Raw genomic sequence first — 17,349 nt, 5'->3', positions numbered from 1 at the left:
TCTTAGGCTTTTCACAAGGGGTGTGCAAATTAATCCCATTCAGTTGGTGTGGGATGTTCTTTCATTGAAAATGTTTATCCCTGAGGTTCAGTTTCCAGGTAAAACTGGAGGTCCTGTGGCTATGGGCACAATATCAACAGTCGCCTTAAACTACAGACTTGACTACAAAACAGCAGTAATAGTGTTTGTTGTTCATGTTTCAGCGCAAGGTCTCTGGAAGTAATCTACATCCCAGAATCGTCTATACCTTCACATGCTATTTAAAATGGACTTAGAAGTAAAGATCAAAGAGGAACCAATCTGCTATGAGGAAACATCAAATACTCCATGCGTAAGTATAATTCCAGGTAACTTTATAGTGATTACAATTAAACCCATAGCAGTCATCTGAGTTTTACTGGTTACATAACTCTACATTTATCTGATGTTCAGAAGATATATGAGTATCTTGCTGTCTATTCTTAAGGCACGTGAATATTTATATACTAATCACAAATTGACTAAGTATATTTTTTATGATTACACAAATGCCAAATTTACTGGTAGGCACCTCTTATTTGGCACAGCATGTCTGAAAGCTGAGGAAGAATTGGGTTTCTTTTTATCTCTCTTTGCTTTGTAGCTCTTGTCAGGAAAAATGGCAGTCTGTGTAACTCAGGTTGTGGAGGGCTTGCCATCTGGTTTCAAGTTGACATATTAAATCCTTTATCACCCTGATGGTATAAAAGGTGCTGAAATACATTAACCACTTGCGGAAATGATTTCCGTCATCTTAGTGTTTCAAAACTTTTAAACCTAGTTTGCACGACATGGAATCAATAAGTGTTTGGCTGGTGAGCGGGAAGTCTTGCTCCGCTTCGATAATTTACAATAAGAAGAGCAAGTAATAACCACAAATTCAAGGACATGACGGGAGCTTCAAAATTCCAGCCCAACACCAACATAGAAATATTCCATCTGACATGATATAATGAATTGCATGTTTAGATCTTAAGGAGTCAAATAATTCAGTGGTCAAGTAGTTCATTCTAGAAAGTGTTCTAAGGATAACAAGGCAAAAATATTAACTTTTGTAGTGAAAATGAAAACCTACAACCTGCTTTCCAGTCATTGACCGGGTCAGGGATGTAATAAATGAAGCAGATATAGGCTGTTAGTACGATGGGGTCGCCACTCCCAAAGTGATACATTAATGAGTGATAAATGCTATGAAATGAGGATGGAGAGCGTTGCTGGAATGAAAGATGACAGGGAAAACCGGAGTACCCGGAGAAAAACATGTACCGCCTCCGCTTTGTCCAGCACAAATCTCACATGGAGTGACCGGGATTTGAACCACGGTATCCAGCGGTGAGAGGCCGACGCGCTGCCGTCTGAGCCACGGAGGCTCCTAACTTTTGTAGTATGAGAGTTAATTTTTTAATAGGCCTATGCTTAAGTGGCTACAACAGAACAAACAGTACCAAGAAACATTTTATCACTGATCAGTTTTTCTAAGGAAACAATCTGATGTTTTAATACATGTTTTAAAGTGTTACATAAGATAGGAACAACTTTTCCATTACAACAAACATTATCAAGAAATGGTCATTATGTGTAATAATTGTGATGTCTTATGCATAGGTGAATACAGTAAAACCTTGTTAATTTGAAGTCATTGGGACTCAAAAATCGGACTTCGAATTACGTGATTTCGAATTAACCGCCAATTCGCAATTCAGAAGTACCAACCCTTGCCGCATTACAAAATATTCTAAGGCCCGTTACTGCATGCATTTAAACTTGATTCACAGTTTATACCTTTCAATGCCATGAAAAAAGAACTATTTCCAAAATGTATCCAAGAAGGTGCATTTACAGTATTCAAATAATGCACTCGGAAATCTCGCTGGTAAACATAACCTTACACAATGAAAGAAAGAAAAAAAAGCACAATTCAAAGACGAGGAGAAATCTATGCTCGCTCCCATGTGCAAGTGCTTTATTAATTGGATTACTATACTGTATGCATTTTAGATGCCTTGTATTTACACAGAAAGTACCCGATGCCGTTAAAATCGAACTTTCCTATGACCCTATCCATGTACGATTCCCCGTCATGATACTTGTCTCGTACTTCAGAAATGTAAACACTTGCCACGTCACGAAGTATTCTAACACCCATTAATACATGCAATCACCTCGATTCACAGTTTAAACCGTTCAAATGCCATGGAAAAAACTATTTCCAAAATGTATCCAACAAGGTGCATTTACAATGTTCAAATAACTCACTTGGATAAATCACTGACAAACATAACCTCACGCAACGAAAGAAAAAAATCGCACAATTCAAAGACGAGGATAAATTATGCCAGTTCCCCTGTGCAGATGCATTATTTTTTGGATTTCTTTACTGTTTGCATTTTTATTATAGATGCTTTGTACTGGCACGGAAAGTGCCCGACGCATTTAAAACATTGTGGCTTATTGAAGTTTCCTATGACGAGGGGATAAAGTATCTCGCTTCCATGTGCATTGCAACGCACTACTATGACCCCCATCCCTCACACTGTAGCCATGTTGAAACACCGGATCCTGTGAGATCTCCGAAGTTAAGCAACATTGTTCGTGGTCAGGAGTTGGATAGGTTGCCACGTGCTGTTGGTGGGGGGCAAGGGAATGGAGGAGCGGAAAGGAACTGGCCACCCTACCGCACGTAAACTCCGGCTCAGGAACACCTCTGCGGAGGTTCGAACCTGCCTTCGGGCAGAATACACCCTTACCTTACCTCACACTGTACGATTTCCCGGCTCGCAATTCCTCCTTTAAAACCATAAGACTGTTTGGGCTCGCATTAAAATAAAGCAATGCAGTTTCACCGGCAATGTCAATATTGTTCGGTGCCTACGAATTTATTATGTTTGCCTCGTTTTTTCGTCAACTGTCGGCATCGCCAGTGTTCGCAGATTCTGTTTTCCCGCACACTGCATGTTGCGTGATATTACGGCGTTCTTTAAAAGGTTGAGCACAAAAGAATTCCGATTCCATTCAACTTGCAATCATGAAGCGCACTGTAGACCCACCGAAGTGGAAGTGCGGAAAGCTACCCCTCTACGTTCCGGAACGTGTGTTCTGTGATGCGGAGCAGATAAATTTAGAGTTGAAATTACTCTGTAACATACTATTGTTTTAAAATGTAAAGGCAGTTTCAAATTAAAAGTCTGAATTTCGGTAATGGGTCGACATAGTACTTCGAATTACGAATTATCCGTATTTCGAATTAAACAATTGAAATAACATGCAAAACTTTATCTCATGTTTCTGGGAATGAGAGCTTCTTTGAATTAGGCGGGATTTTGAATTAACCGATTTCAAATTATCGAAGTTCTACTGTAATATTAGACCTTATCATATGGGGAATATTGATTTATGATGTATACATCACTGATGAAGTGAGTTGGAACTCCCAAAACATGTACGAGTGAAATAATTTTTGAAAATTAGAAACTGATAATATATTTACAGGGCTGACCAAAGCAACACCCGTAGTATATTATGTGCTGGATATCATTCATTGTTAATGGAAATAGTGGATAGTTGTTGGCAATGGAACCTTGTATTCATTATTTTTCCCCATGGATAGTTGCATGGTGGTTACATAACACTAAAGAATGAGCACCTTTATCTTATCTATAAGGCCCCAGTAATATTTCCAATGAATTTTAGATATCAGTACCTGAAACTTAGCGCTGATTCTATCAGTGCTATGGACTTGTTTTCATTAGGTAAAACTACTGCAGTGTTATTATGGTCACTGTTCATGATATAAATACTGATTGTGACTGGTAGCTTCCTTTTTGTATAAAATCGTGAGGGGATTGAGTCCATTAATGCAGTATTGATAATTCTATACTATTCTCTTTGGCACAAACAGATTTAAATTAACGTTTATATGGAGAGCTTGCTCATTATTGATTTTTACTCATCTGTTCTTCTGATTGAAATGGTTTTATAACATTGAATGTCATCTTTGATAACTGGATCATCCACTGTCACAATACTCTTAAAGGCTTCCTAAAGTGTTGCTTTTGAGTCTGCACAGAGGGATAAATCTAGGGTAGTACTACATTTATTCACTATTAGGGTGAAGAATTTACAGGGTCATATTGATAGTGAGATGGTTAAGTACCCCATTGAAATGAAAAGTCACCTTATACATTATTTAAAAACCAGTTAATGGCAAAATAGTTGACCACCTCTTTTTCTGCCATGATATTACAGCACTGGTATCACCTGTGCAAATGCATTATTTTTTGGATTTCTTTACTGTTTGCATTTTTATTATAGATGCTTTGTACTGGCATGGAAAGTGCCCGACGCTCTTAAAACATTGTGGCTTATCGAAGTTTCCTTTGACACACTGCCCAGCTAACATAACCTAGATTTGCACTAATTACATACTGTAAAACTGTGTAGTTAAATCATTATTTTCAACATAATTATATCAGAGTTTAAATGTTTAGCAGATTTCAATGATGTCACAAACCCGTGTGGCACTCCACAGCATGAATGATTATGAATGAGCAATAGAACACTAGAAGTTCAAAATGCTCTGTTTTGTTCAGAGTAAAGATACTAAAATAGTTCAATTTTGCAGTTACTGTTACCCATCTGTTAGTACAAATGCCATGAGGGGAATAAATTAATTTTTTTCATATCCGTTTTAGTACGTAGTATTCCCCACCCATACACTCAATCCTGATACTCTGCTGACAAAATTTATGGGGAAAACACTGCACTAGTTACAGAAGAAGATGGTAGGACAGGATAAATTGACATGGAAAGCTACATCATTCTAGTCCATGGACTGGTAAGACATGCATATTTGTAATGAATGTATTCTATATTAAAAACATTGTAACAACTGTGTATCTATATATTAATTATCTTGGCAGCATTTTTTTATAATTTTCCATTTCAGGTGTAATAATGATACCTAAATATTTTTTAGCTTATTGGTCTTGCCTTTCTTTTCATTGTTGTTTGAGTTCTTGTAACTGAAAAACTACTGGATGTATTTGAACCCACATTTAGAATCCTCTTATGCATGGATAGTTTTTAGGTTCAATAATATTTCAATGTCCATGAATTGACTGGGGATTTATGTGAAGACTGAAACAGTGATTTTACTCTTCCAAAAAAAATATACATAGCCAACCTTATTTAAAACCTACGAACCTTACTGGAAATCTATTTGTAAAACTTTCTGCTCATGTGCACCATTGTGATGGGAGGATTAATGAGGGAGATATCTTTTCAGAATGCCTTACAGTCTTAATTCCTAAAGCACATAGCCGGTGAGAAACTTTCTTTCTTCCTGAAAGGAACTTCCACATTTATTGTAAGTCACATAGATTTAATCAGTTTTTATATTCACATGAAGCTGTAGACGTGCTGTCATAATACCACTTTGAAGAGTGATGAGGCAGACTGTTCATGAGAGTGAAGCTACTGGGGCAGTCGTCAGCATCCTCCTTCGCAGTTTCATACGTTGCTGATGTGGACTATTCACCTCACCTGACAATGTTTTCAACCTTACAAATCTTCCAACTTGGTTTCCCATTTTCACACCAGGCAGATGCTGGGGCTGTACCTTAATTAAGGCCACGGCCGCTTCCTTCCAACTCCTAGGCTTTTCCTATCCCATCATCGCCATAAGACCTATCTGTATCGGTGCGACGTAAAGCCCCTAGCAAAAAAAAAATCTTCCAACTCTTTCCCTCGATACACTTCCAGCACCCGTGTTAATGGTCATTTGATCCAGATCTTCCCATCAGCTGCAACCAACACCGCATCCCCTTCTCCAGTGTTTATAGACATCTTATTATGCTTCTGGATCAACTGACTTAGGTACTCTTCTCAAACCCAGTTGCATTTGCAGTAGAAATCAAAATCTCCTTGATAAGTTCACAGAATCCAGTTGATCTAAATCTAGTATTCACATACAGACATCGTCTTACAATATACTTGAAGGTGAAAGTTGGTTGAGATCTGCAGGCTTCTCAGGCAAGTAGGTAAGAGGACGGGAATTAACAACAGCTTCATACTCGCACAGTAGCGTCATAATCTCTTCGCAACACAGTGAAGCTCTGTCGAGGATGAATCTCAAAATTTCTCTTTACTATCTGAATCAGACTTTGCCACCAACAACCTCACCAGCCTGCTGTGGGAGGGTTAATCCTCTACTCTATTCGCTGCATTGTGGACACTCTTTCTGTGTAGTTTTAGTTGACAGTTCAAAACAAATTATCTGTACCAGTGAAATTTGTTCCATTGTTGTTGTAGACACTTTTGGTCTTTCTCATCGAGTGATGAAACATTAAAAACTCAGTAAAAATCTATTCACTATAAAATTGCTGACCAGTTACAAGTGCACTGCCCTATACACAGCAAATGTAAAGAGCATATTCCACCCCTTCCTTTTTACCTTCATTATCAAGATTCCAGCAAAGTCTGCACCTGTCACCTCAAATACCACAGCATCTTTAATTCTGTTTTCCGATCGAGTTCCAGAATCAGCATCCGCCTTCTTAGCTTTGTGCCGTTTTTCCCTTCGTCCTTGTATAGCTGAAAATCTTTCACGCAAGTGCAACAGTAACATGCAAGTGCCAACGTGTAATATTCTAACACCCACTGGCCTCTCTCTAAACCTGAACAGAACAGAGGGAGTAAGTTCAATTAAGTTTGGATCTTTGTCTTACAGTCATTCAGTGACAACTCCCTCTTCCTTTTACTGGATGTGTCGAATATTGGCCTAATTCACATCATTGCACTGTCCTTAAATACACCCCGCCGATGAGGTAGAATGTAACCTTTACCTCTATCCCCTTCATAATATTTCTCTTCAGCAATACTATCTTTAGTCCATTCTTGCAGTATAGCATCATACTTATCAAATTAATTCTCACGTGTAATTTTCTCAGTCATGGATCACAGTCTTTTTTGTGCAACATTGCTGTATTACATGCAGTCTCTATTGCTTCTCAACTCTTGTGACAAGAGGGCACTGATGTTCGTGAAATTATTCTTAAGTTTTGGAAAGGATGGTAGATGAACTCCATTGTCATAAAGCAGCAGGAATAAATGAAATTAGTCCTGAAATGGTGAAGTATATTGGGAAGGAAGGGTTGAAATGGCTTCACAAAATAGGATTATCAAGGAGTGTTAGTAAGTTACCTTCAGGTTGGATGAAATCTGTGTTTGCACCTACTTATAAGCAAGCAAAGAGGAAAGATTGCAACAATTATCAAGGTATCTTAATAATCATTTTACCAGGCAAGATGTTCACTGGCATCGTGGAAGCTAGGTGAGGTCAGTGATTCAGAGGTAGTAGAATGAAAAGCAGTTTGGTTTAAGACCATAAAGGGATTGTCAGGATCGGATTTTTTGTATTCGCCAGAATTTTGAAACCCCTTTGTTGTTCATAGTTTATATAGATCATCTGCTAAAAGGTATAAAGTGACAGGAAGGAATTCAGTAATGTGAAAGCAATCTGGCACATTCTGACTTTATCTTAACAGCAGATTTTGCCTAAAGCCTGCAGTCTACTTGAAAGTAGGTACAATGAATTTGGCATGAAAATAGCCTTTCTAAGACTAAATTGTTGTTAGTGGGTAAGACATCCAAGATAAATGAATGTCAGATTGGTGATACGAAGTTGGAAAAGGTAGATAATTTCAAATGTTTAGGATGTGTGCACTCCCAGGCAGTAAGTGAACTTGAATCAAGCTCATGCAGTCTCTTCACAGTTGCAGTCAACAGTGTTCTGGAAGAATGAAGTCAGCTCATAGACGAAACTATCTTTACATAGGTGTGTTTTCAGACCAACTTTGCTATACAGGAGTGAAAGCTCGGCGGGCACAGGATAACTTACTCGCAACTCAGAAGTAACAGATATGAAAGTAACAAGAATGATTGATGGTAAAACAGGTGGGAACAATGGCAGGAGCATACTTGTTATGAAGACATAAAGGCTAAGTTAGGATTGAACTCAATGGATGGAGCTGCAGTAATGAAAGGAATCGTGGTGGGGTCATGTGAGGCGAAAGGAGCAGGATAGGTTACTTAGGAGAATGATGGAGTCGGTCATTGAGGGTATGAGGAATACAGGGGAGACCAAGGCGACGATGATTAAACTCAGTTGCTAATGATTTAAAGATAAGAGTAATAGAACTAGCTAGAAATAGAGGATTGTTGTGGTGATTAGTACATTCACAGAGGCTTGCAAACTGAACACCAAAAGGAATAACAGTCTATAATAAATATGTATGTATGTATCTATTCCTTTAACAGGACATTTCATAATGTGCTCATGGATAGAAATTGCATTAGCACAGTGTCCTTGTTTTCCACTACTGGCAGCATGGTCTGAAATTACCTGGCAGATTCCTCTGTTCTTTATGCAGTACAAAATACTAAATGCATTCTTACACACGATCATGAGTTTATTGCCTTATTACATGATATACAAAAGTGCTATCTGATTTGAGTGTTGGTTCACTTTTAGTTCACCTCCTTGATGGTGATTTTTAATCAGTCAGCCCCATTAAGGAAGAGTCTTGGTATTAGAATAAGAATGAAACAAAATTTTGAAGGATTGGTCCTTCTTATCTTAATTTAGTCATTAAGAATATTGATGATGATAATAATAATTGTGCCCCCTTGTTGCAGATTTTTTGAACTGACACCTATAGAAAAACATGAATGTCTAAGCACTGAGGCAAAGAACAATAAATGTGTCATATCTTCCGTACTGTGCATCTCAACCATGATGATAAGAAAAGGATGTGTTTTATGTAGACTCATTACACTGCACCAATCCACATGTGTCAGTGCTTGTGCACTACAAAGGAATTATACCTTTATAGGACTCTGTTGGATCCTCATATTCAATACATGATATGAATCGCATTAGTGCAGTGTCTGTGTTTTCACCTATTGGTTGCATGGCCTGAAGTTATCAGTGAAGTTCCCTGGAAGTTGTGTTGATTAAGAGGATATAATAAAGTCTTGTAGGTGTATAATTCAGTACTGCCAGTACGGATATGAGGCTGATATTATGTAACACTGCAAAAGACACAAATACTGTACATATATAATTGATTTAGAGATATATTTTACACACTGTTAAGTTAAAAGAAGATGTATGATGGTTCAAACTTTCAGTACTAGTAACATAAGAATTGTATTTTTTTACATTCCTACTTAATCATAATTGGCACCGGTTTTGACCGTTATTCTTGGTTGTCGTCAGCCAATCACAAATAAGTATGAAAGTAAAATTTGAAGTTTAAATAATTCCGTCAGTTGCTGTTTGTGAACCACTAAAACACTTTAGGTAGCACTGTTTGTTGAAATTTCAGCCAATCGCAAATAAGTATAAAAGGCAATGCACAGATAAACAACATGTGAAGTTTAAAAAATTCATCCGATGCTGTCTAAGAAGCACTATTACACTTCAGGGAACACTGTGTGTTGGAAATTCAATGATATGATCCGCACATGTCTCGGTACTCTTCAAGGACTTGCTCCGTACTACATTCACGTATTTGATCAACGACTTCTTCATGATTTTGGAACTATCAGCACTCAGTGCTGATCCCTAAAATTATATAGTTCCTCACGAACTACAACTAAAAATTCATATTGAGCCTAGACTTCCAACATTGAATTTCCAACACACAGTGCTCCCTAAAGTGTTTAGTGCTTCAGAAACAGCAACTGAATAAATTATTTAAATTTCACATTTTATTTACTTGTGCATTGTCTTCTATGCTTATTTGCGATCAGCTGTTGATGACCAAGAATAATGGTTGAGACTGGTACCAATCATAATTGAGTAGGAATGTAAAATTTACGTTTCTTATTTTAATAGTATTGAAATGTTAAACCATCATATACCTTCTTTTAACTTAATAGTGAACTCACCTCAATACAGAACACTATGAAATTCTTATCTCTTAATATTTTACACACTGCTTGCAATATATTCAACATATTCACTATATAAAGAAATGACTACATAATTGGTTACTTGATCTGGATCAAGTCTCTGAAAATCAATTTCTTGTTGAATTTTCTGTACAGGACCAGGGTTCAGTAAAACAGTGCCTTTCAAAAACACTATTAGAGTTACCCCCTGGGCCTATCTGACCTGTAAAAAAAATGAAATGGCATATGGCTTTTAGTGATGGGAGTGTTCGAGGACAAGTTCTGCTTGCCAGATGCAGGTCTTTTGATTTCACACCCGTAGGCGACCTGCACATCTTGATAGGGTTGAAATGATGATGAAGATGACACATACACCCAGCCCCTGTGTCAGCGAAATTAGCCTGTTATGATCAAAGTTCCTGACCCTTCTGGGAATTGAACCCATGGCCCCTGTGACCAAAGGCCAGCATGCTAACCATTTAGCCATGGAGCCGGACAATCTGATCATTGAGACACTTCCTGTATGCAGCTTAGAGTTGTCCAGAATTATATATTCATCTCTGTTCCTCACATGAGAGGATGAATTCCAGGTGATCCTGGATTAAACTCCATGTGTGGAGGTATCTTAGTACAGAATCCTCTCCCCAGATGTATGTTTCCGCAAGATCTTGCACACTTAACAAATCAGAAATGATACCATCCATTCCAGTTACTTTCTTAAAGTTACAGAGGATCGAACCATCAGTTAACATAATATTATTAGGATACCTTATGCGTTTTTCAATATCAGTACTGATTTTGCACTGACAGAATATCTGTTTGCAGCCTTGGGTTGCTTACACGTAAGATGGCATGAATTTATTAAATCAAATGCAAGATTTAGGAACATTGCAAACTGAATGGTACTTTCGTAACCAGTAAACCCTTCATGAAGTAGATCACTTCAAAATTTAATTGTATTAGCCACAGAATTACTAAAAGTTCATGCACCAAAGGAAATATTTATCTTCTGTCTCACCCACTCTAAATTCTTTCTCCATAATCTATAAGCCTTTTACTTCCTGTAATAGTACCAAGTTCTTCCAGGTATTTCACTTCAGTAATATTTTCTTGGTCTGGAAAATCTATGAGAACCTGCCTTTCTGCTAGGGAATTCATTGCAAGTTTTATATTGTGAGTAGCATCAAGGATAGTTAATGCCTTTTGCTCAAACTCTGCTGGATGTGGAAAAGAGCACAGGGAGTCAGTCCAACGAACTTCATTCTTAAGGCTATTAGTTGCAATCCCATCACAGCTACTGATTATATGATTTTTTTGTATGTGCCCTCCACTCACTGGTATTTTTGAGCTCCTATTGAGTGCTGCCACCATAAAGTCTAATGCTTCCATGGCCACTTCATACTCACGAGTGCCTAAATATCCCCGACCTAAATCATCATAGACACAAAACGTGTTAATGTCCTGCACCAAGTTCTTCTTAACATGTAAGTTCCGAGGATTGATTGTGAAATAGCCCTGACTTTTTCTTTCAAAAACTCTCCTCTGTAAAACCTGGACTGCCATCAATAGATGTTCCACAGTGACAAAGATTTTGAAGATGTGGTGGTGTAAATATTTCCTGAGGTACCGGTAAGAGTAGGGATACAATGCATGGTTGGTTAGGCCTGAAGCCAGACAAGGTCTTGGATCATCTCTTGGAAATAGCTACCCAGAACATTGAGACCTGAATCATTATGTTTCTTGTGAAGAACTTCAATGATTTCTTGCTGATGGAAGACTTTCCTGCTGTTCCTCTTAGTTTGCTTAGCTATGATTTCAGTTATTTATTTTCTTGGTAGCCTGCACCAATTGCTGCTTTAATTTCTTAGGGATGGGACAAAAGCAGTAGTTTTGGTAATACGTTTGGCGATTTATAAAATAAAATTAAAACAATTGTAAAACAATGTCACCCCGATCACTACAGTTTTAAATTGCATGAGCAGCAAATGGTTAGGGAAAGATAATTTAAAACTATTTAATAGTCCCCACTTTATATAGTTTAATTTTAACAGGTTGCCTCTCGTGTGTTTACTTGGTTATATTTTACTGGCAGTGAGCACTCCATTTTCTTTGTTTGTAAATGTGAGGGAAATTAAAATACTTAGAACCATGTCATATTTGACAGTAATAGCCACTGGTCATTTGATACATGTACTTAAATTCAAAGTGTGCATGGCATAAATTACTGTATTGCGTGGGATACAATGTTTCTCTTTTCATCCTCTCAACCCATTGTTGAGTTAATTCCTTGGTCTTTAAAATCAGAAACATGATCAAATTAATACCGGTAATAACTCTGTCTCACATTAGTTCCTCCGGTCGAACATCAAAATGGCTTTAATATCAAACAAGAATTGCAAAAACAATGTCAGTTATAATTCAGTAACACTTAGTTAAAACTAAATGTATCCTTGGATTAGTTACATTGATTAGTGCAGCCATATGCTGAACATAGGGCTGGCATTCTTGAGACAACAATCTGACCTTTTGCTTCTCAATACGTATGAAGTCCTGTCACAATGCACAATAAATCTATATTGAGCAAGTGGCCATGCAGTTTGGGTCATACAGCTGTGAGCATGTATTCGGGAAATAGTGGGTAGAACCCACTGTTGGCAGCACTGAATATGGTTTTCCAGGGTTTCCTGTTTTCATGCCAGGCAAATGCTGGGGTTGTACCTTAATTAGTGCCAGGGTCACTTTCTTTCTTCTCCTAGCCCTTTCCTATCCTGTCATCGCTGAAAGACCTGTCTGTGTCGGCGCAACATAAAGCAAGTTTCAGTATCCCAGTCAGCTGACCATATGGAGCACTGATGTCAGGCATAAGGCCGTGTATGATATTGTAGATAACCTATAGGTCATGGTTCATGTTGTTGTTTAGGACTTGTGACTTCCATATGTTGTGGCCTGCCCTAATCCATCTCTGGTGAGATACTGTGTGCTCAATGCCTGTTGTCTTCTGGATTGGCTCAGACCAAGTTTGTCACTTGTATTTTGGGTCTCAGTCTCATCCTCGGCTCTTATGATATGAAAGTGACTGAGATATGAGCAGTATGGGTAACAGCATTCCTAATACAGCCAAATCCTGTAAGAAAATTGGTGAAATAGCTGGTATGTGTGTACGGTAGAGTGAACAAGAAAGACTGGTATGTAACAGCACTGTCTGGCTGGAAGAGGAAAGCAATGAAAAACTACCTTACACTTCATTTCCTTAGTTTGCCTCCTCAGTGACACCTAGCTCTGTATGGTAGCTGATGGTAGTGCTGTTGAGAATCCTCCCTGCCTTCAGGCTGAGCACTTCATATACAAGATAAAATATGGAAGATACATTTTTCTGCTGAGATGTGTTTGTTGGTACAGGATGTCAAAGATTACAGTGATAAATTTTGAAGTTCTTAATATTTCAGAATTGGTTTGTTTATAAAGAGCAGATTATTTGTAATAGTATTTTCTTTATCATTTGGTGTTATTTTGGAAGGTTAAATGTTATATAATTGTTCTATTCTTCAAAAATAATTCTATGCATTCAAACAGGACATTCCTCCACTCCTGAAGGTCTCTTAGTTGTCATGCTTTTATGGATACTCAACGTGGAGATTTTCTGACAAATAATAATCATTTGAAACTGTCTCATTTAATCGGAAATGATGAATTGTTAACCCCACTTGTGTATAAATACATTTCCAGATGTGTCTGAAAAATTTGTCTAATATATTTACTTTCCCACAGGACAATTACAAAATTATGTCAGAAGAGATGCATTTGAAAGAAGAACCAAAATCAGAGTTGGCAGTGCCAAAAGAAACACAGGTGATTACATTTGAAGTACGGTAATCCAATACTTTGATGCCATTTTTCTGATAATGGACATTGTAATAAACTGCTGAATAGACTTTACTGAGCAACTCCTCATTTTAATTCAGACATTTTGAAGATCCTTAGAAAGATATATAGTTAGATTTCCAACATTTTGAAGCAATTTTCTTTACGTAGTTCGAAATTTTGTGCTAGGTAATATATTAAACGTAAGGAACTTCATTTTTTGGTCCGTATTGAACTGAGATCACAATTAAATTAGAATCTAGCGGGTTCCACCTTTTCAATACAAAATACAATGTTGTTGGATGGTATTTACAACATTATTTATTACAGAACATGTTTTGGTGTTCAATTTTTGACACCATCATCAGCTGCTCAGAAAGTGCGAAAAAACTTGGCAATCTAAACTTTAAACAACATATTGTCATACGTAACTCCTTAATATACATATATACAAAAAATAGAATATTGCACTAGTTAAATCCTAAAACATCTACAGTAAATTATGCTATATTAAAACTCTAATATGTAACAAGAGATTTCTTGTAAGTCATAAATATAAAATTTCTCGTCTGTTTGATGAGTTGTCTTCACATTCCTTGATGTCTGTGATTTTGTACTATCGTACTATCGAATTCAAATGCGAACTTAAGCTTGAGGATTTAGAATTGTATGCAGTCCATTTGATGTTAAAATGTTCATTTCACGTATATAATAACCACTTAGATGGATTAAAAGCTCGTTATATACAATATAAAGTACAAAAAACTTTCTATTTTTAATGCTGTATGCGTGGTTGGAACTGTAATTTCATTTGCCCTACAGTTGTTAGGCGGACATGTCTTCTCAGTTCAATAGAACCCTGCAATAATGAAACCCAAAGTTAAGAGAAAAGCGAGAATATTGATAAAGAAAACTAATTGAATCTAACTGTTGATACGTCTGACTCACTTCTAAAGCTGTGTAATTCGCGTGACATCTGCGGCACGATGAGTGTGTCTGCTAGTATCTTGTGCTCTGTGATGATGCTCAGGGAAGGAGAAGTAGGGGCGGCAAAGGGGAAGTTTCTAGAACGTTGAACTTTTTGGGAGAGAGTCCGGGGGGCGTTGTGGACGAAGACAGTAGTAAGCAAATTTGTTATGTAGAGTTCGGAATACGCTCGAATTTTCTGGAATTTTTAACTTTTTAAGTAATTGAATCAAACAATCAAATAAAATCTTGGGTTTTTCCGAGATTTCATTCAAATTCAGGTTAGCGTTATAGTATTGGTCTAGATGTATTAGACATGCCTACGTAATATCAAGCTTCTGTCCCTTAGATAGTGTTTCCATGATCTCGAGGTCTTTATCTATGTCTGTGAATTTATGTTTGTACTCATGGATATGTTTGCCTACCGCTGAGAATCTGTGATATTTTACAGCGTTAAGGTGTTGCTGATACCTGACATTAAAGCTACGCCCAGTTTGCCCTATGTATCCGCTTCCACAGTCCCTATATTCGAACCTATATACCCCTGATTTAGAATATGGATTGACTTTGTTGACAACCGAAACATTATGTAAAACTGTTGTACTTCTATTATCTGTCTTGAATGTGATCCTAATGTTACGTTTCCTGAAAATATTTGTAATTCTGAATACATCTTTATTAAACGTGAAGGTTTCAATTTCCTTTGCTTCTATTTTATTTTTCATCAGACTCGTGTGAGGGGGATATTTGAATTTGCTTATTATTCGTTCTATAAAATTCTCTTTAAAACCATTAGCTTTAGCCATAGCTCGAATGATGTTCAGTTCCTTGTCCAAGTTTTGTTTGGACATTGGTATACTAAAAGCGCAATTCACCAAGCTGTTATAGGTTGCGCATTTATGAACTAAGGGGTGTATCATTACGTATTGTAACTGCAGTTTATGTAGGTTTTCTGTAAATACTAAAAGAAAATGAAGAAGTGTGCCTATTGATCTTTAGGTCTAGATAATTAATGGATTTTTCTATTTCAGATTCTAAAGTAAATTTTATATCCGTATCTATTGTGTTAAGATTATTAAGAGTCGTAGAGGCGTTGGTTATGCGTTCATCCAAGATAACAAATGCATCGTCTACATACCTAGACCAAAATAGAACATTCTTGAAGTTTTCATTATTAATTATTTGTGTGTCCTCTAGAAAATCTAAATAAATTTCTGCCAAAATTCCTGAGGCCGGAGACCCCATTGCAAGGCCGTTTTGTTTATACATGATCTGGTCGAAAGTGAAATAGTTGTTATTGATCAGCAATTTTAAAACCGTCATGAATTCATCAATTTCAAGCTTGCTTAAGTGACTGTATTTTTTCAAATTTTTGGCAATAATGGGGAGCAATTTATTAGTTTTGATATTAGAAAACATATTTACTATATCAAAAGAATGTATTGTGTGGTGATCCTGTAATCGAAATTTAATTAATTCTTTAGTGAATTCTACAGCATTCTTTACGGATTTATTTGCAGTAAATCTGTAATGTTGTTTTAAGAATTTTTGAATATACTGCGCTATTTTATAAAGGGGGCTAGGTCTGTAATTGATAATTGGCCTAATGGGGACTCCGGCCTTGTGGATTTTTGGCAGCGCTTTAGCGATAGGAAGGCCGGGGTTCATGCTAATTAATTTCTGCTTCTCATATTCATTAAAGAGGAAAGAAGATGTCTTCAATGTTTGTTTCAATTGCTTCTGCAATGACTGAGTCGGGTCCTTCTTAATAATAGAAAAAGAGTCATCATTAAAAAAGTTTTTTGTTTTTTGGATGTAATCAGCTTTATGCATGATAACGGTTACGTTGCCTTTATCTGCTTTATTGACTATAAGCTCTTCGTTTTTTATTTTCTTTTTAAGTTCAAATATTTGTTTCCTATCCTTGAAAGAATCTTTAGGGATGACAAACTTATTATTATTATTATTATTATTATTAGTATTATTATTACTATTATTATTAACCGTTTTGTTCTGCTGTTTCTTTACTTCTATTCTGACTTCATCCTGTAAGTCGAGTAGCAATTTTCCGAGTGCGATTTCTGTTTCTATAATCAGATTTTTAGTTACTTTAGCTTGATTGAAGGTCGGCCAATTATGTTTAGGACCTTTCTCAAGGATAAGTCTTTCCTCTTCGTTCAAGTTGACATTGGAAAGATTAATGAGTGGAGTATGAAACTGTTTCAATGGATCTTCGTTATGTGTAAAATTGGACCTTTGAATCGGGGATGAAGATTGGGTTCGACCTTTTTCTGCTTCCTTCCTTAGTCTTTCTAGCTTTTTCTCCAATGTTAATTGTTTACTTGCAAGTACATTAGATAATTTGAATTGAACTTTATTTTGAAAAAGGTTCCATTGTGATGCAGAGAGCAAGAATGTAGCTTTGAGGTGAGTCTCATATAATTGCTGATTCAAAAAGGATTTCTTTTTGTGGAGGAATTTTAATTCGTTATTGAGCCATAGCCTTTTTGACTTTACCCAGTTTTTACTTCGATGCAGCACACCTGGGTC

At 36.9% G+C, this 17,349-nt stretch overlaps 1 long non-coding RNA gene across 1 annotated transcript in view; it reads left to right on the top strand.

Moving 5' to 3' along the window:
- The first annotated feature begins 213 nt into the window (after window positions 1-213).
- LOC136881875 (uncharacterized) overlaps window positions 214-17,349 on the top strand; it is a 36,047-nt gene continuing 18,911 nt past the window's right edge. The window contains exons 1-2 of the long non-coding RNA XR_011018775.1: window positions 214-331; window positions 13,741-13,821. This is a non-coding gene — a long non-coding RNA (uncharacterized lncRNA). The remainder of the gene's footprint in view (window positions 332-13,740; window positions 13,822-17,349) is intronic.

This window comes from Anabrus simplex, chromosome 10 (genome assembly GCF_040414725.1).
Source record: "Anabrus simplex isolate iqAnaSimp1 chromosome 10, ASM4041472v1, whole genome shotgun sequence".
Lineage (NCBI taxonomy): Eukaryota > Metazoa > Arthropoda > Insecta > Orthoptera > Tettigoniidae > Anabrus > Anabrus simplex.
This window is presented reverse-complemented; position numbering and strand designations above follow the sequence as displayed.